At 40.4% G+C, this 20,330-nt stretch overlaps 1 protein-coding gene and 1 pseudogene across 5 annotated transcripts in view; both read left to right on the top strand.

Annotated features, from left to right (window-relative positions):
* PRICKLE2 (prickle planar cell polarity protein 2) overlaps positions 1–20,330 on the top strand; it is a 338,765-nt gene that overhangs the window by 262,557 nt on the left and 55,878 nt on the right. The window lies entirely within an intron of this gene.
* LOC109445753 (2-iminobutanoate/2-iminopropanoate deaminase) lies at positions 16,822–17,381 on the top strand (annotated as a pseudogene).

Raw genomic sequence — 20,330 nt, 5'->3', positions numbered from 1 at the left:
GAGAAATATGCCTGTGTGTGCAGCATTCAGTAAAACTGCCTGTTAATGAACTTGTTTTCAACGGAGCTGTCAGAGGTGGAACTAGAACCTGGGTTCAGGCTTCAGGGCCTCTGCCCGATGACGTCAGCAGCAGCGTGGCCAGATTCCGCCAGCAGGGCTTTTTCAAGGCTCATGTGCAGACCCTGGGAAACCAAGGCTCATTTGCAAACACAGGAAGGGAGACCTGCCATTGGCGTTCCCAGCTTTCAAGACAGATGGTTCTAACCTTTACAGTAAATGTGTTCTGGGATCCTTGAAATTGGGGTGGGCCTCTGCACTTGGCCTTCCGGCGTGAGCTCACAGCTACACACCCTTTCTGCTGACTGAACAGGCTGCTCTGTGGGCTGCAGTGGGAGTTGATTTACTATGAAGATGATCTCCTCTGCCTTATGACTTGGGAGATAACTGTGAGTAGTTTCATGAAATGGTTGGGTGACTCTGCCATCAAGTCAACTAGTAACTAACTTCCTCCTTCTACCATCTGTCTCTCTGTCAGTTCAGTCATTTATTTGTGCCTTCAGCCATTTATTCATTCGACAGTTGCTTGAGTACCCATAGGTGCCAGCTCTTACTCTAGGTGTGGTTTTGGTGTGCCTGTTTTCCAAGTCCAGTGTAAAATGGGAGCTTGCCAACCATGTCTTGACGTTGTGCTTTGTGTGCCATGGAGCACATCGTAGGCAGATGGAGAAAGTCCCTCTTGGTGGAAGACCCACACAGACTGCAGGCTTTGTGCTGGCCTCCCCGTAGCTTCCAAGCACCTGTCCTTCTGAGCTCGCCTTCAAGAGTCTGACCTTTGACACTAACTAGTTCTGTGTTCAAATTTTAGCTGTGCAGCTCTTGAATATTGGCCAAGTTAATCCACCTCCATGACCTTTCATTTCATCATTTGAAAAATAAAAGTGTTATTAGCTAACTACAATGTGGTTGTGAGGATTAAATAAGACAATACCTTAATCCTGGGACTTTAAAAATGACAGCTTTTAGCTTTCCTTGTAATAGCCAGAAATTGCAAACAACCCGAATGTCCATCAACAGAAAAATGGATAAACAAATAGTGTTATATTCCTATAGTAGAATACTACTCTGCGATGAAAAGGAGTGAACTCTTAGTATTTGCAACAACACGAATGAAGCTTAACCTCATTGTTCCAAATGAAACAAGCCAGACCAAAGAAAGTATATACTGTAGGATACTATTTACATGAAACTCCAGAAAATGTAATCTATCATGACAGAAAGCAGATTGGTCGTTACTTGGGGGTAGGGAGGTGGGGAGCAGTGGGAGGGAGGAGTAACAAAAGCTCAGAAGAAACTTTTGAGAGTAATGAGTATTTTCACTGTCTTGATTGTGCTGGGTGGTTTTGTGAGTACTGTGTATGTGTATGTCGAAACTTATTAAATTGCATATTTTGAATATGTGCAGTTCATTCTACTTCAAATTCCTCAAAGTGATTGAATGAATGAAGTTGCCCTTTAGCACACAGGAAGGCAAGCATCCTCTCATTTCAATGCTGGAATCTTCCTAAGGTTCTACGGCTGCCTCAGGAATAACAGCCTTTTGGTCAAGCACTCTTAGAAAGAATTGCTCCGTATTTATTATGCATAATAAAGAGGAGATTTGGGACAGAAACTCATCAACATCTGTATGGATGGCACTAAAAACACATTTCCACAGACCAGCTCATGTCGCTGTCTCTCTTAATTCCCCAGGACAGTGCCTAGCATACAGTTGGCACTCGATAGTGATGGATGGTAGTTGTTATTGCTATAGGAATTAAGACGACTGAGTAAAGCTCAGTGATCAGACCTTGCAAATTATTCAAGCAATCTCTGAACCTGCATTTCCTGAACCAAAAAGATAAATCCATAGGCTCTCAGCTTGGGAGAGGCTCAGGGCTGCCACGTAGACTTCTAGGGTTTGTGCACTGCACAGAGGTGCCTGGCCACGGGGGTGATGGGCAGCTGGTAGTCACCTGAGCCCAGATGCCTCTCAAAAGGAGGAGTATGTTTTATTTAACATAAGGCACCTTGTATTTCACCTGGCTGTGATACAGGACTCTGTCTTCCAAGATTGGGTGCTAGTTTTTTTCTAATTTGTACTTGGGAGGGTCTGTCTTTCTAATTTCTATAAAGTTACCAAAAAGTCTAGCAGCAACCAAGGAAGAACCGTAAACCTTAAATAGCCTTGCTCAGTGATGACTTTTCATGTCTTACTTTCCTGAAATCCTGCGGTTCTAGGAAACCTCCTTTCTGACTCCTGCAAAAGGGTGTTAGGAAAAAGAGGCGGTGTCTCCATCCTCACTGACATCGAGTGATTGGTGCTGGGAGGAAGGTGGGTTGTGATTTCCCCGGTTTCGATGGTCACAGTTCTGTACACTTAGAGACATTTTTCTTTTCTCCGTCCTCTTCCATCATTTTGCACATCATTACAACCATCCTAGCCTTGGATAGAGAGGCAGGCAGGGAAAGGAGTTGAAATGCCAACCAACTAATTGTGCCTACTGCTCAGCCACTCAGCTCATGTTGTTTGAGGGTGATGGTCGAGTCAGATGATGGGGACCAATTGGAGGTTGAGCCTGTGCATGGTTCTGAAGCATCCATCCTCTCCCGGACCCCATTGCTGTGTGGATAATCAAGAATTCCTCTGGATGGTGAATATGACATGACAAACAGCTCTGCTGAAATATGGTCCATGGATGGTGTTTCCCAAGCATCGTGATTAAAAGCCGTGCCTGTGGTATCAGACGTACCTGGGGCCTGATCTAGCTCTGCCCTCTCTGGCTATGTGTATGATTGCGGCAAGTTATTTTACCTTGGTGAAGTCATTCTTTCTCGTCTATAAAATGTAGATAGTAATGGTTCCTGCCTTAGGACAACTAATACAGTACTTTCAAGAAACATTAGATATAAATACTGATTGGAAAGGCCAACTGGTGTAAAATCACGTTTCTTAGAAAGGCCCATCTGGGAAAACAAAACAGATCTAAGTCTGAAGCTCTTGTTCAGAGATTGGAGGGGAGGCGATAAAAATTATAGAAATATGACTTCAGAAATTATTAAACCTAAAACCTTGCCTTTGATATTTAAGAAAATAATCTCAGAAGAAGTATATAACTTGAATATTATCACATAGAGCCAGAATTTAGGGAGCAGAGTTAATGTACTTCACCACTCCTCCCCTTACACCAGGGGAAAATACCAAGGGACTGTAGATCAGGAGATTGCACAGAAAAGGAGACACTCAAGTCCAGAAAGAGTTATGAATCAGGAAAGTTCGGTTTTAGACAGTGATATAGCTAAGTGGCCTTGAGCAGGTTTCTTAGCACCTTCTAGCTTCTTTCTGTTCCCTGGCTGGAAAATAAGCATGTGAAAAATCCTTTATTCCCAGTATAAAGTAAGAATAAACAGGTAATGTTTCCAAATTGTTAGAAGAAAGGTGACAGAGTTAATAAACAGTAATTACTATTGATATACTGTATGTCCTTCGTAATTTTTGTCTTTTTGATCTATCAATGCCTGCGAGAGATATCTTAAAATCCCTCATTATGTCTATAGATTTGTTTCTCCTTCTACAAGTATATCTGTTTTTGCGTTATGTATTTTGGGGCTTTATGTTTGGCTGCCTTCAAATTTGTGATTACACTAAATTTTTAATGGCGTTTTCCTTTCATTATTTTGTAATATCACTTTTATTTTTCTGCATTTAACTTATTTTAATATGAAAATCATTTTTATGTTTATGAACAGCTGCATTAATAGTACACGGGGGTGCCAAAAAATGTACACAAATGGACACTTTGGTCAGCGTTGCTCAAGCAGTAGTTTGCCATCATCAGAAGTGTCTCGGGGCGGCTGGTTAGCTCAGTTGGTTGGAGCACGATGCTCGTAACACCAGGGTTACTGGTTCAATCCCCGCACGGGCCAGTGTGAGCAGCGCCCTCCACAACTAGATTGAAACAACTACTTGACTTGGAACTGATGAGTCCTGGAAAAACACACGTAAAATAAATAAAAGTTTGAAATAATTTTTAAAAAAGAAAAAAAGAAGTGTCTGAACGCTGCTGGTAACCACTTTGAGCACCTCTTGTAATTGCAGAAGTCAAACGTGACTTGTACTCATCTTTTGTTATCAGTCTATATTGAGAACTACAATTTTAATACAGTTTTCCTTTCTTAAAATGTGTTTACATTTTTTTGGCATCCTCTGTATTTTCCAGGAATATTGAACTGGTGACTATTACAAAGTGACCAACAAGTTGTATAACTAATAATTTTGAAATGACCAAGGATTTACTAACTAATTGCAACATCCCTTTTTATCTCTCCTAATTATATTACTTAAATTCTGGTTTGTCCAATATTAACATTGCACACTAGCTTTCTTTTGGTGAGTAACTGCAAGATTATACTTTTCTATTCCTGCATTTCAACCTTTTCTTGCAGATTTATTTTAAGTAAGCAGCATATGATGAATATTGTGTTTTTGTTTCTAACCCAAACTGATAATCTATCTTTTAATTGATGGGTAGGTATATTTACATTTATTTTGGTAACTTAATTATTACTACCACTTTTTTTCTGTTTTCTGTTTGCCATCTTTTCTCCTCTGCTTTGTTCTATTTTCTTGACTACGATTTTTAATGCTGTTTTCCCAGTTTCTTTCCTTTTCCTTTACCTGTTGGAAAGCTGCAGAATGCCTTTCTATTCTTGTAGTGATTACCTGCCAGTTCTTACCATCCAGCCACACTGGCTCCTTTGCCACTCTTCCAATACCCCAAGCTCCCTCTAGCCACAGGGCTTTCATACTTATTGAACTTAATGCCTTACTTTCCCACTTCATTCGTTTTAACAAATATCCAGTTGTTCAGTATTTCTCTGTCTTCCTTCTGAGTATGACAGGGACCTTATGTGATGCACCTTTTAGTACCATTTCTTTGATTATTCATGAAAGATTTGTCCTCCCCTCATGAATAGCCTGCATCTTGATATAATTCTGAGCCACCTTCCCTGACTTTGAGTCCAGATTTGCTCTAGCCTCAGTAAAATATAATTTGGGGTAGTTTCTCTTTAAAGCAAAGTCATATCAATACTAATAATCGTAGCATCGTGTCCTGCCTTTTTGTTTACTTCTTTGCTCCCTTTGTTTAGCATAGATAAGAACTGATGCTGAAATGCCCCATTTTCATAGTTCTGTTTCCTAAAAAGGTATGTGTAAAATTAAGACTTTTTTCTTTTCCATCCATTGCCTGTGTATTTCCAAAAGAGGTCTAGAGGAGCTTTCAGTAGAATAAGTAAAACTTGGGTAAGGAATGCTGTAGGCAACGGAGGAAAAGGAGATCATTAAAACAAGACAAGACTGCTGCTACAACTGGGCCATGTCACTCGCTAAGCACAGAGTAATAGCGACTGTTTTTTGTTGGTGGTTTTTTAGGTGTTTTGGGATTTTGTTTGTTTGTTTGTTTCTTGGATGAGACTGTGATAGCACGTGAGTGAGCACTATTTTAAACTAGATGTCAGAAATGTCAGGATGCTGAAGGGTACCTGCCAGAATTGCCTGTTTCGTCTGAGTCCAGGTGATACTGAGTTCTCTTGCAATTATTGACATTTGGTTGCTTCTCATGCCAGTCCAAAGGTAATCAGAAGACTCTGTCTGTCATGAGCTGGGAAGAGGCGTAATATAATGGGAATTCTATGATTTGTAAAATGTTGACTTAATACCCTGAAGCTGAAAATGCAGGAGAAATAACTTACCAATTATCAGTGGCCGTTTATCTCACAGGTCTTCTCAGTGGAAACGTGCGCTAACAACTGAGCTCCCAGATCCTCTCATGTGTTACTGTCTAATGGCTGGGGCCAGAGTCTCCCCGTGCAACCTCTAATTATCTTAGGAAAAACAGAAGGAAAGTTGCTTATAAAAGGACTTAAGTGTAAGTGTAGATATGGTGTCTGACTCATTTTTCCCCCCACTGATTTTCACCATAATTTCAGAGAAGTGTTACCACAGAAGAACATTTGGTCCCGACGTGTAATAAGAATCACTCTCAACTAGTCAAATTCATCTAGACAAAAAGAGAATGGTGGTTGCCAGGCCTGGGAGAAGGGGATCGGGGAGTTAGTGTTTAACGGATATGGAGGTTTAGTTTGGGAAGACAAAATGTTCTGGAGATGGATGGTAGTGATGGTTGCCCAGCAATGTACTTAGTGCCACTTAAAAATGGTTAAAGTGGTGAATTTTATGTTATGTGTATTTTACCACAAAATAAAGAAGTACCTGCAATAAAATAAAATTTTAAAATATTCTGAAATTCTCAGGAATTGAAGTAATCACTTCAGGGACCACATGGCTGTCTTGGAGGTGAACCTGAGCACATTCATTTCTCTTGCAGAGACCGCAAAGAGAAAAAATTGTCAAGCCTGTTCAGTTCCCATGATTCTTACTGTGTAACATATGCACATAACACTCACAGCATACCCGCTTCCATGTAATGCGGCTGATTTCTGCCTGCTTTGGAATTCCAACTGGTCTGTGTGGCTTTCATGATTAAACAGCCACTCTAGCCTGTTTATTATTCAAGGTTTCAACAGGAACCACAAGCTTGAGAAATGAACTGTGACTATACTGGTCATTGATTCATCAAATACTCAGGGCAGAGGTAACCCTGTGACTGGTTTATGGAGACAGTGGGGTGAAGTGGGAAGAGCATGAGCTTTGAGATCAGACCGAAATTTAAATCCTGGCTCAGCCCCTTACTCCTGAGTAGGTCAACTAGATTGTAATCTAGTTGATCCTCATTATTCATGCATTCGAGTATTAGCAAATTCACCTGTCAAAACTGTAACCCCAGAAATCAATACTTACAGTGCTTTCACAGTCATTCTGAGCCATGCACAGAGGGGTGAAATTTTGAATCGCTCCCCTGCCCCCCACCGCATAGTTCCAGCTGAGGTTGAACAAGGCAATGTTCTTTCTACCTTTTGTTGCAGCTCTCATACAGTAAGCATGTGTGCCTTTTGTCTATTGAGTATCACATTTCTTTTATTTGTGCTTTTTGTTGGTGATTTCGCTCTTTAAAATGGCACCCAAGCTTAGTGCTCAAGTGCTATCTAGTGTTCCTAAGGGCAAGAAGCCTTTGAGATGCCTTATGAAGAAAATATGTGTGTTAGACACCAAGAGTTATATTGCTGCTGACTGTGAATTTGATGTTACCGAATCAACAATAGATATTAACTAAGGTATCCTTTAAACAGAAACACATGTAAAACAAGGGCATGGATGGATTCATTAACAAAAATGCTATGACCAGAAGCTGGCAAGAGCCTATCCCTAGGAGCAATGGTTCAATATTCATTAATTCTTTTTTTGCTGTGACTTTACAGAATATAACTACCACGAATAACATGAATCAACTGTACTTCCCTTTCTAAAAGATAATCTCTTGTTCACATTACTCCATTCTTTCCCTGCTTAGGTGGTGGAGATTAGAACTGTTCACAAATGATTGGCTCCCTCCTCTTCCTGGTAGGGGGAGTGGGATGGGGGAGGGTTGTACTTTCTCACCCCCGTGCAAATCAGGCATGGCCATGTGACTCACATTAACAAATGAAATGTACACAGAATTACATGCAGCACATCCAGATAAAAGTGTTTCACTGCCAGTGTTCAGCTCCAACTTTCCTTTTCTCTGCTGATATTGGAAATACACATCAGTATAGAGTCTCCATCACATGGGTCTCTGCCTACCCATATCAGAGATGTAATGTGAGTGAGAAATAAAATTGTGGTGTGGGTAAGGATTTACTATCCAGAATATATAAAGAACATCAACCTAACAACAAAATAAAAACCAACACAATTTTTAAAAGGGCAAAGGACATTTCTCCAAAGATGGTAGGCAAATGGCCAATAAGCACATGAAAAGCTGCTCCGCGTCACTAGTTGTTAGGGAAATGCAAATCCAAACCACAGTGAGATACCACTACATACCTACTAGGATGGTTATAATTTTTAAAAATAGCAAGTATTGGCAAGGATATGAAGAATTTGGAACCCTCATACATGTACATTGCTGATGGGAATATAAAACACTCCAGCCACTGTGGAAAAAAGTTTGACAATTCCTCAAAAAGTTAAACATAGTATTACCATGTAATCCAGCAATTCTGCCCCTCGGTATATAACCAACAGGACTGAAAGCAGAGATTCAATCAGATACTTGTACTCCAATGTTCATGGAAGCATTACTCACAAAAGTCAAAAGGTGGAACACCCATGTTCCATCAGCAGATGAACAGATAAACAAAGTGTGGTATATTCATGCAACAGAGCATTATTCAGCCATAAAAAGTAATGAAGTTCTGACAGATGCCACAACATGAAGGAACCTTGACAACATTATGTTAAGTGAAATAAGCCAGACACAAAAAGAAAAAAACTGTACGATTCCACTCAGATGAACTATCTAGACTAGGTAAATTCATAGAGGCAGAAAGTAGCTTAGAGTTTACCAGGGACTGAGAGGAGGGAGAAATGAGGAATTATTGCTTAATGGGTAGAGAGTTTCTGTTTGGTGTGATGGAAAAGCTTTGGAAATAGATAGTGGCAGTTGTTGTACAACATTGTGAATGTAATTAATGCCACTAAATCGTACACGTTAAAATGATTAAATGGCAAGCCTTATATATGTTCTACTACAATAAGGATTTTTCTTTTTTAATTAAAAAACAACTATGGTACAAAGTCAGTGGTATTTTGGTGGTGTTTGTTTCTGTGGCATACTCGAGCTCATCCTACCCAAACCTTCCTGATTGTTTCTCTAAAATGTCATAATGTAGGAGGTTTAGAGCTTTATGGCCGTATCTAACCTTGAAGCTGTAGTACTGCCTTCACTGATCTTTTGGCCTCTAGAACAGGGAAGACTAAATTCTTGCAGTTATATCCATGATACATTTGAAACTTCATGGGGCAGGCAGTGTAACTCACGCTTAAAGTAGCAATGGGGGTCAGAAATATTTACTTTGTACTATGTAAGCGAGCTCCATAGTTTTCGTCCTTTTCCATCTGTTCACACTTTCAGTTACTTTAATGTGCAGAAACAAAACTGCCTTAAGTGAACTGATTGCAAACAACGATCACCTATATTGCAATATGGGTTTCCAACAGTGTCCTGTGATCCGCAAACTCCAGCCAATTCAATAAAGAATTCTTCTTGAAATCATAGCATATCTGTCATTATGCATCTCTTTGCCCAGTTAAAAAGTTGAATTTGTCCTAGGATTCCTCCTCTTGCTGCTTTCTAAACTTTCTTCAAAATGGTTTTACATGACATTGTGAATCTGCACTTACTAATGTTAGAGAGGAAGTGGGCGGGTTGTGTTGTATTGTGAAGTATACAATCAAAAACAATGATTTAACACATAGGAAAGATACCATATAGGAAACTCCTAAGGAGTTCACATAAGACAGAGGTAACCCAAAACTCAGGTACTTATTGCGGACACAGATTTCCAGGTGTCCATCTAATATTAGTATCTCCTCCTTTCTTACTGACAAAATCTGATTTTATTCTGGGCAGCAGTATGCCTAACTAAGAATTATATGTTCCAGCTTCTCTTGGAGCTAGGTCTAGCCAAGGGATTATAAATACCAAGGGTGCCAAAAACATGTATACAAGTGGACACTTTGGTCAGTGTTGCTCAAGCAGTAGTTCACTGTAATCAGAAGTACCTGGACACTGGTGGTAACCACGCTGAGCACCTCTTGTAACTGCAGAGGTCAAACATGACTTGTATTCATCCTTTGTTCTTGGTATATATTGAGTATGACCATTTTAATACAATTTATACAATTTTCCTTTTTTAAAATGTATATACTTTTTTTTGGCACCCTCTGTAGAAGTTCGGTAGTACTTCCAGGAAATGTCCTTAAATGTTTTTTATCCAACTGGGAAGTAGGTCTTTTCCTCCTTGCCCTTACCTGTCTTCTTGCCTGGAATAAGCATGATGGCTAGAGTTCCAGCAGCCATTTTGTGATTGTTGTGCATAAATGCTACGAATGCTTAGAATGGAGGATGATAGAAAGAGGCTAGATGCTTGATGGTTTTTACAAAATGATGTTATCAGCCCTAAACCACTATACTTAGGTTATTACTAGCAGCCTAATACAATTCTAATCTACAATGTTATTGTTATTTTCAGTAATAATCCTGATCTGACAGTTATATACAGTCTTACAATTAACAGCGTATTTTCATTCTGTTAATCACCTTCAATTCTCACAACCCTGTGTGATGAGTGCAATTACTCTAGTTTTAGAGATGAGGACACTGAGGCCCAGAGAAGTCACATAACTTGGCCAAAGTTGCAGACTTAGGATTTGTCATAGTCAAGACTCAAACATTAAGCACTGAATGCAGTTTCTTTCTCCTACACTGTAGGCAAATATCAATATAGTTGACATTTGAGTAGCCATCCCAGAAATGGAGAACCTTTTTGCATTTTTAAGAAACACTGACTTGTGAGAACACAGTTAGCCAATCACATGCTAGCTTAAAAAAGAAGAGTTTTATTAAGGTTCGAGGTGGGGAATTTGGTGTTTTTCTTCTTCATGGAGACCTACAAAAGAATGTGTGTCAACTCACATCCTTTTTGACTTTAGAAAATAAAACCCCTGCCAATAAATAAATGACTTTAAATATTTTTCTGTTCTGTTTTATGCCTAAAGATATGAAAAGGAAACAAGAAGGGAGCAAAGGTAAAGATTTATAAAGAAAGGGCAAACTTTGGGTGAGAAGAAGGGAGGGGATATGGAAAATACTAGGAGACTAAGAGCTGTAAGTATTTTGAAGTGTAGGTCAGCTGAGGTAGATAACTTGGCTTCACGTGCTATTTGCTAGAACCATTGAAGAAGACAGAGTTAGTTTGAGAAGACAGCATACAGTTGTCATCAGACGTTTTGCAACAGTCTTTAGGTGTTTGCAGCTATTCTACTACTCTTTTCTTTTTACCTTTTTAAAGATAATTTGCCAAAGAAACTATGCACATTTCTGTCAGCAATGCACTGGAACTAGCTCATACAGTATCACAGGATCCAATTGGTCAGTTTTCAGGAATTTGGTGAGCCAGTTGTTAAATATTGCCATTCTTAAAAACTCAATTATATATATTCATAATTAAGTTACATTAAAAACAAAGGTAACAATCAAAACAATCAAAACTCATCACTTCATAATTGCTTTTCCATAATTCACTATTATCTATGCTTTTGAGGTCATTTCATCTATTCTATCCATACGGTGGAACTACTGCATAATGGTATGCTACTGTGCACCTCTTCTCAATCCCACATCCAGTACTGTCATTGGTAATTTGGGATTATTTCCACCACAGTAATTGGCCAATGCTACAGATTTTGGAATTTAATCTACTGTATTTTGAACCATTGTAGTGTTTTTGTCTGACTGTAATGGCTTTTGCATTATTTAACTTTGTATTATAGTCATTTGCCTGCTTGTCATATACACTCTCCTGAAGCATAACCTGGAGACAATTTTAGTTGTTAAAACTGTGTGCATGCACATATGTGGGTCAAGGCCAGGGATGCTGCTAAACCTCCTACAGTGCATAGGACGGCTTCTACAGTAAAGAATGATCTGGATCAAAATGTCAAAGTGTCCGTGGCATTTATGCTCCAATAAGAATAGTTCCTTATTCATATGTGTGTCCTTTCCCTGCAAGCACTCAACAGTTCCTTGCATACTCTTATAGGAGACTGTTTTAAATTGCTCTGGCTGCCATAACAGAATACCACCGACTGGGTGGCTTAAACAACAGAAATTTATTTCCTCACAGTTCTGGAGGCTGGAAGTCCAAGATCAAGGTGCCAGCAGGGTTGGTTTCTGGTGAGGACTCTCTTCTTGGCTTGCAGACAGCCACCTTCTTACTGTGTCCTCATATGGTCTTTTCTCTGTTCATGCACACTCCTGGTCTCTCTTCTTCTCCTTATGAGGACTTCATCCATTCTAATTATAACCCCACACTTATGACCTCATTTACCCTTGATTACCTCCTTAAAGTCTCTATCTCCAAATACAATTACATTGAGGCTTCAATATATAAGTTTGTGGGGGAGGGGGACACAATTCAGTTCATAGCATAGACATTTATTACTTATATATTAGATTGCTTGAAAGTTAAGAATATAGAGGCTTCACTGTGTGCCTGTCTCTGTGCTAGGTACATTATATCATCTGAGTCTCATAGCATTGCTTTAACATAGATATTATTGCCCCCATTTTAGATGGGCATACTGACTCTATAAAGGACAAAGTAATTTGCCCAACTATATACAGATGGTAAGTGTTCAATCAGTATTTAGACCTAAACAATGTGACTCCAAAGTGCAAACACTTAACCACTGTAGGAAACTGCCATCCTGCTTGCTTTTTTCATGTATATATATTCTAACGGCAATATTGAAACTGTTACCAAAAAAAGTCAGCAACTGTTGGGGAATTTTTAGTAACATATATGCAAATGAGCAGGCATTTTTCAAAGAGTGTTTTAATAAAATTGAGGTGGGGGAGTCTTTATGTAATTGTAGCTTAAAGGAAAAGTGTTTAAACTCCAAGTTCTTCCATTTCTGGGACCTTTTCTTTAAGACAGGGTAAAATAAATAAATGTCAGATTATGCTCCAAACTAAATGGAAAGTATGTTCTAACTAAACATTGAACTTTGATAATCTAAATAAAAATTTTAAAAACTGAAAGGTTTGGAGAGAGTAAGCATGTGAACGAGAGCAGGCATAGGAGCATAACAACTCATGTGATTTTGAATTACAGTACCTGCTTCGGATGTAATGTGATTATTTCCTTCAATTTGTTTGAACAAAGTTTACTCAACTAGAAAAAAATTCTCTGGCTTCAAATACAAAATGGTGTTGTTTTAGTTCTTCCTCTTAAAGAAACAGTACATTGACAGTTATTTTATTCATTTTTCTCTTAGCATGTCCTCCATGTACCCCACACCAGTAATCTGGTGAAAAAGCAAGTGCTGTGATGGAATGAGAGGGAAGCTCAGTGAGTTTTACTCTGGTTCCTCCTAAAACCTCATCTGTGTATTATCTTGCTTCATGTCCGTGTCCAAGTCCTTTGATAAACCAGAAAGTAAGAAAGGCAAGATTGGAATACAGTATGCATTCATTCAACTAACATTTATTGAGCACCTACTCCATGCTAGACACTCTTCCGGGGTATATAGTGAACAAAGTGCCAGGCATTCTAGAGGGAAGAGAGGGACAATTAACAAGTAGGTAATGCTTCACCAACTGGTAAGTTCTTTGAAGAAAACCAGGTTAAGGATTTATCCATTTCAGCATTATTGACATTTAATCCAAATCATTCTTTACTGTGGAAGCTGTCCTATGTATTGTAGGGGGTTTAGAAGCATCTCTGGCCTTGACCCACTATATGCCACCCCCACCCCCACACACACCCAGCTGTCTCAACCAAAAATGTCTCCAGACATTGCCAAATATCCTTTGGGGATCCACAGTAGCCACTCCTTGAGAAGCACTGGTATAGACAACAAGAGATGGGGTCGCTGATTTATTAAGGTAGTCAGGGAAGGCGCCTGTGATAAGGTGACCTTAGGACGGGCGGGCATCATGTAAGTATCTAGGGGAAGAATGTTCCCGACAGAGAATGGCTAGTGCAAAGACCCTGAGGTGAGTGGCATAGCAAGCCGGCTCACTGGGAGCAGCAGTGAACAAAACGAGTATAGGAAGCGATGTGGTCGCCAGCTCTTAATGAGCAAGATCGTGATCCTGTAGGAAGGAGTTCGGCTTTTATTCAGAGGGGGATGGGAAGTCATTACAGGGTTTAGGAAGAGCAGGAACATGACCTGCTTTATAGTCACATAGGTTAGTTCTTGCTGTGGAAGAGGGAATGACTGCAAGGACGCAAAGCTGAAAGCGTGGGTCCCGAGGCAGCCATGGCAGTAATTCCAGAGAACACTTAGGCATGGTTAGACTGGTTGTGAACAGCTGGGGGAAGTCACTGGATTCTGGATATGTTTCGAACCTACATCTGACATGGTTTGCTGTTGAATTAGACATTGGATAAGAGCAAAGAATGGGGGGAAGGGCAGTATGAAATACTGTTCTTTGAAAATACCCCAACTGAGCTTTTATTTCTGATTTTTTATCCTAATCCTATGGAAGTTTTAGCATGACGGAGACGTTGTTTAGGAATTAGGTTTTAGACTGTTATTTCTTAAATTACTTCCTGAGTAAACCAATTAAAATTATAACGTGGGTCTCCAGGAGAAACAGAAAGGAGCCAAAACTCAGTACGATTTTACCTCTTAGACACCACTTAGCAGCACTTTTCTCCTATTGTGTAGGGAATGAAATTCTGGCAAGTAGGGGCAAAATGAGCAAACAGGCCTCCAAAGCAGCCCATCCGCACTTGCTCAGAGCCGTAATGCTATCCAATTGTTCTCTAGGTCCCCGTTTGGGAACTAATGGGCACTTTTCATAAAAACCACCACGTGCTACAAATTCAGGCAGCATTTCTCTTTTCTCTGTAGCACCTGCCTTGTGAGACCTCAGGCATATTCTAAATATTGCTCCCCGAATTGAAGTAGATTAACTGAGCTTCCAAACTTCTCACACTGCAGGAGGGGAAGAATTAAATAAAGACCCAGTCTTCTAGTTAGTGTCTGGGTTAAGATGAGCTTTTATAAAACTTTCTAAATGTGTCAGCCCACATTGGAGATTACACTCCAGGAGTTTTTACCTTTAAACCTTGTGGAGTCATGTTTACCTTCCCCTTAAAGCAACATTTCTCCTGGTATGGTGTGAGGTGTTTATTAAGAATACATAATTCTGGGTGTCTTTTCAGACCCAGAGGGATGAAAATGAGAATAATGTTCAATAAGGCCTCAAATGAATCTGGACTATGCTAATATTTGAGAAGCATTTGTTATATCATTTAAGAATTGCATTCACTATAAATAAATACATAGTGTATTTCTCTCATTGGTAAAATATAATCATCATCATCGGAAATAGGCAATTCAGGGCTGGTATGGTGGATCCTTGGTGTGATCAAAAAATTCTGTTCTTAACATTACCTCATGGTGCAGGATGGCTGCCAGAGCTCCAGCAATAGTGTTTACATTCCAGACAGGAAGCAGGAAGGAGGAGGGGGCAAAATGAGCCTTTGCCAACTGCTTGGCATCTTTTAAAGAGCTCTCCCAGAAGTTACATCCTTACATATCATTGACCAGATTTATTCACATGGTCACTTATAGCCGCTAAGGAGGTACTGAAATATTGTTTGTAGCTGTGCATATTGATCCTCTGAGTAAAACGATGGTATTCTTATCAAGGCAGAAAAGGAAAATGAATGGTGGGCAGCCATCTCTGCCATAACTCCCTTACACCACCATGGTGTTGTGCAAAGACTGTTTAATTTGGAATACATTATATTTTAGTTACTGTCAGTTCATTTTGGAGCATATGTTGGTTATTTTGTGGAGAACGCCAGAGGAAAACAGTTTCATCATTTCTGTAGTCAGTCTTAGAGATGTATTGGGAAACTACTATTTCTGTTTTTTTCTTCTTCCCTATCCTCTTCCAATCTCTTTTTCTTGGTTAAAAAAAAAAAAAAAAGGCCAAAACCCCACAATAAACAGAAGGGGAGGAGGAGGAAGCCAAGTCCAAAGGTGGCTCGACACTTAGCTGTGTGATGCTCAGTCTGATGAATGTAACGTACCAACCTTCAGGATGTGGGGAGGGTTCATATAAAAACACTTTGGGCATAAGAGCCATTCAATAAATCAATATGTTCATTGATACCTTCCTTCACTGAGATAGTGAAGGACAGTTGAATTCGAGATCAACCAAGAAAGTCAGACTTCTTTGCTGGGTCCCTGCTTTAAGAAAAAAAGGTATACTTTTGATATAGAAAATATCCTCCCAAAATAATTTGAGTTCTTTTCCCTTAGGAGTTCTCATTTTGGGCAGAGCTGGTGCAATCCCCTTGCTCAAGCATATATGTAGGTTTGAAGGAGACACCTGTAAAATTGAGTGAGTCTGAACACATTCTTTCCACTCCACTGAGCTTACTTGTTGCCTTGGAGAAAACAGGAATCCCGCCATTTACCCAGCAACCTCATGGGTTGGATATGGAGGGAGAACACCTGGATAACTGAGCCTCTCAAAGTCTGGCCCTGGACATCGGGGCATCACCTGAGAACTTATTAGAAAGGAAAATTATCAGCCCTATCCTAGGCTTACTGAAATACAAAGATGCGTTCTAACAAACCTTCCAGGTGGTTCTGACGCAAGCTAAAGTTTGGGAGCCACCACTCTAAATAACACACTGTGCCTGCTTTTTTAAATTAGCACACTTTTCTCTCCAGTGAGGGGTCATTGACTCTCTTTCTTCCATCTGTACCCAGGCAGAAATGCTGTCAAAAGTGAAGTTCCTTCGAACAAGCCCAGTCTTTCAAACTGGGCGAATCCTTGCTTTGCAGACTTTATTTGCACACTGACTAAAGCTCTGACAATCCGTCTGCCACACACTAAATTGTTGCCAAACCTCCCTTTTGGGAGTAACACCTTAAATAAAGGCCTTCAGCTACTCTGTTTTCATAAGCCAGTTTATTATATTCCAAATGCTTTTGTTCAAGGGAAATGTACCTAGTACAGCTTCATCCAGGACAGAATCACAGGGCACTTCTACCTGGGAATGTTTAAAGGGAGCAAAGTTTCTAGTATAGTCTACAGACCTGCTTCTGAAGTCCTATGCTCGGTAAGCTCAAGAGGAAAAATAAAGTGATCAACATACCAGGGAATAGAGTCCCGTGAGACATGAGCCGGGGTAGTATACAGCATTGTTCTCTCGGCTGCAAAGGAAAAGGATTAGCTCTGTCATCTTCAATGAGAAAGGTGGTCAGCACCGCGAGAGCCCCAGGGGCCACTGGTCTCTACTGTCAAGCTGTGTTAGTCAACAGGGCCATTTACATTTCAGGGCAGCGAGGCGTGGACACTTCCAATGGACAGCTTGTGCCGGGGGATGGCAGGAGAGCTAAACAAGCTCTCACAAACATGGGTGAAATTCTGGAAGCTGCAGGCAGTGACTTCACTAATGTGGTAAAAACAGCTGTTTTGCTGGCTGACATAAATGACTTCGGTATTGCCAATGAAACCTACAAACAGTATCTCAAGAGTAATTTTCCTGCAAGAGCTGCTTTCCAGGTTGCTGCTTGGCCCAAAGGAGGCCGTGTTGAGATTGAAGCAGTAGCTGCCCAAGGCCTTCTCACAACGCCATCACTCTAAGGGGGCCTGGATATTAATGATGTTTTTAGATGAACATCTTGATTTTTGTAATCGATGTTCTTAAGTAAGACTGGCTAAAATATCTGAAGCATTATGGAAATATCATATAATAAGGGGAATTCAACATGAATTAAAGAGATGAATCCAGTTACTGATGTTATAAAGTACACTTATGCACACTCATATTCCTGGGTGTGAGAAAACTATGCATTGCATAGTTACTCAAATATAAAAGTAAAGGGAAATAATGTGCAGGAAAGATGAGTTACTATTCGTGAGAAATATTAGAGTACAACTAATTCAGTGAAATCCTCTTAATTTAATGGTGTGAAATATTTAGTTTTCATGTTACATATATGCTTCTGCTTTTACTTGAGTAAAGATTTAAGTTTGAATGATAGAGGTAAAAGAGAAAAAAGTAGACCAAACTTTTATATAGCTAATATTTTTCTAATGGAAATAAAATAGACATGCAGTTTTTTAAAAAAAAAAAAATACCAGGTAATAGCTTGGTAATGACCATCATTGACAAAATTCTGTTGGATTTGCTTATTTATTTGTAAAAATAAGTAAGTGAAACATGTTTGGGCTAAAATGAACAGTCTTCAATGTTTGCAGTGGTGGTGCCCAACTTAATTTTTGGAGTGCCATAAAGTACACTAAATATTTCCCCTGGTGTTTGTTTTGGGCTGTGTGGTAGTTTTATCATGGAGTATATCAGAGGATAAAGCATGAAGCATTTCTGTGTTCAACCAAAGACAGATTGGGAATTCAAGAAAGTGGTTTCTCCCTCATTCCCATCCATCTTCTAATCCCCTTTGCTTGATAAAGAGCTTAGAAAGTCCAGATCCTAAATACCAGGTGGACACGCAGAAGCCAACATGAGCGGAATGACTTTTTCTCCTGAACTTGAACAGATTGGAGGAGGATTGGAAGTCGTAAGGGCCAACTCATTCTCTTTCCTCAGAGCAGGACAGATCACCTACCACACAACAAGGTTTCATAGGCTGTTAATTAGCTGATTTGTTTTAATAATGGAGCATCTCACTAACTAGGTAACTTTTTAAGTCATCTACCAAATTATTGGTTACCTTGTGAGGAAATATTTTAACACATTCTGTATTCAAGGAATTATTGGAATACGGGTAGAATGGATAAATTTTCAGTTGTGGTGATCAATTGGCTTGAATTATGAAAGGCAACACAAGACGTCCAGCCGGGAAAGATAGAACTATGTTCCCAAGGAGTAGCCACTGCCTCTGTTGACTTAGGAATCCGGAGTCTTCAGGACGGACCTCAGCATACCAAGATGTTTATTTACCTCCTGAGCATCTCTAGAGTCACGTTTCAGACTCCTTTATCCTCCAGCCTTAAAGTGGTGTGACTTCTTTAATCCAATCTCCAGGTGTGAACCTTGCCCAAGGTGGGCAATCAGGGTCCCTCTCTGGGGAATTTGGAATTGAGCAAAGCTAATTAGTCTAGGAATGAAGGTTGTGTAAACTCAAGTGCTGTGGGAAACCTGAAGCTTTGAGAAGGCAAGAAACAGATCTGCAGAGAGAGAATAGAGCAGAGAGAAGAGGACACTGGACTTAGAGAGATGAGTATCGCATACCAACCACCTTCCAGGGGCAGGTCCCATTTCCTCATGAGGCCCTATGTACTGCTGGGTTTCTTGAGACAGCACCACACCTTTTTAATAATTTGCCATTTTTTTCTCTGAACTCAAACTAGCTTAAATAGCATTTTATTTCTTGCAGCCTTCTGGCTTAGACTAAGGTGGGAGGTGGCTTCCAGGGTTGGTCTCACTCTGTAAGCTGCCAGTGTTGACCTACATTTTACAGTGGAAGAAAGGCCAAGGAAGCATCTGGATTGTCCCATTTGGAGTATACCAAGCTAGATAATATGCTTGTTGCTATCCATGCATGTTATTTATTGCTAGTCAGGGACAAATGCTTTGCCTACACTCTCATTTAATTGTCACGATGTTCTGATGAGGATTCTGAGTGGGTCATGTAACTTGCTGAGGAACAGAGATGGGACGTGGCAGAGCTAGGACTAGGGGTGCACATCTCCCCACCACGCCACGGAAGCAGCAGGGAAGATTCCAACCGGCGTCCGCTGTGGACAGTATCAGAGGGCTGGGCTCAACGCACTAATCAGAAGGTCTCCCAGGGGTAACCTGGTCTGGACGGTGAAGAGAGGGCTGTATGAGTGATGAGGGGAGATTGAGAGGAGGGTCAGGCAAGCTCAAATTAGACTGTTGATTAGCAAGGATCCACAGTCATTCATTTCCGGTTAGCATTTGTCCCCAATGTTCTGTAAGGATAGCAGGAGTTGTGAGAATGACACAGTGATGTTTGCAACGAGGCCTTTGTACTAGCAGTTCTTTGACTTGGGAGACAAAGCCCATTCCCCAAGACACTGGGTCTGCTTCTTTATACCTGGCACTTACCTGAGGAGGCATCTGGTGCACGGATTCTCCTGAGCACGAAATGGTGTGCCGGTCTCTGACGGGCTCATCGCCAACTTCTAATCCCAAACTAACTCATGATCTGGCTTTTATTTCTTCTCGGGGAGAGTACCCTGTGGGCGGCCCTCAAAACCTGAAGCCGTTCCTTCACACCTTCCCAGCCCAGGACAGGGCTCCCTGCCAGGTGCCTCTAGGGAGCAGTTGCAGAGGCCCTGCCCTCGGAAAGCCAGCTAGTCTAGGACTAGAAGTCTGTTTACGGTTGCCTTTGGTGTTTGATTAAGAGGATGATATGAACATGATGGTGAATGGTTACAATTATTTGTTACGAAAATAAAGATGGCTTTCACATATTTTTAAGGCCTTGTCGTTGCAAAACCCCCCCCCCCCCCCCCCCCCCGTTCTCTTCTAACACTTATGACTTAGTTTCTGGAGATCAAGGTAGACAGAACTTTTGTTAACTCTTCACCTCAGCATTCCCA

This window comes from Rhinolophus sinicus, linkage group LG10 (genome assembly GCF_036562045.2).
Source record: "Rhinolophus sinicus isolate RSC01 linkage group LG10, ASM3656204v1, whole genome shotgun sequence".
Taxonomy (NCBI): Eukaryota; Metazoa; Chordata; class Mammalia; order Chiroptera; family Rhinolophidae; genus Rhinolophus; species Rhinolophus sinicus.
The sequence above is the reverse complement of the archived record's forward strand: the minus strand, read 5'-3'. Positions and strand labels throughout refer to the sequence as shown.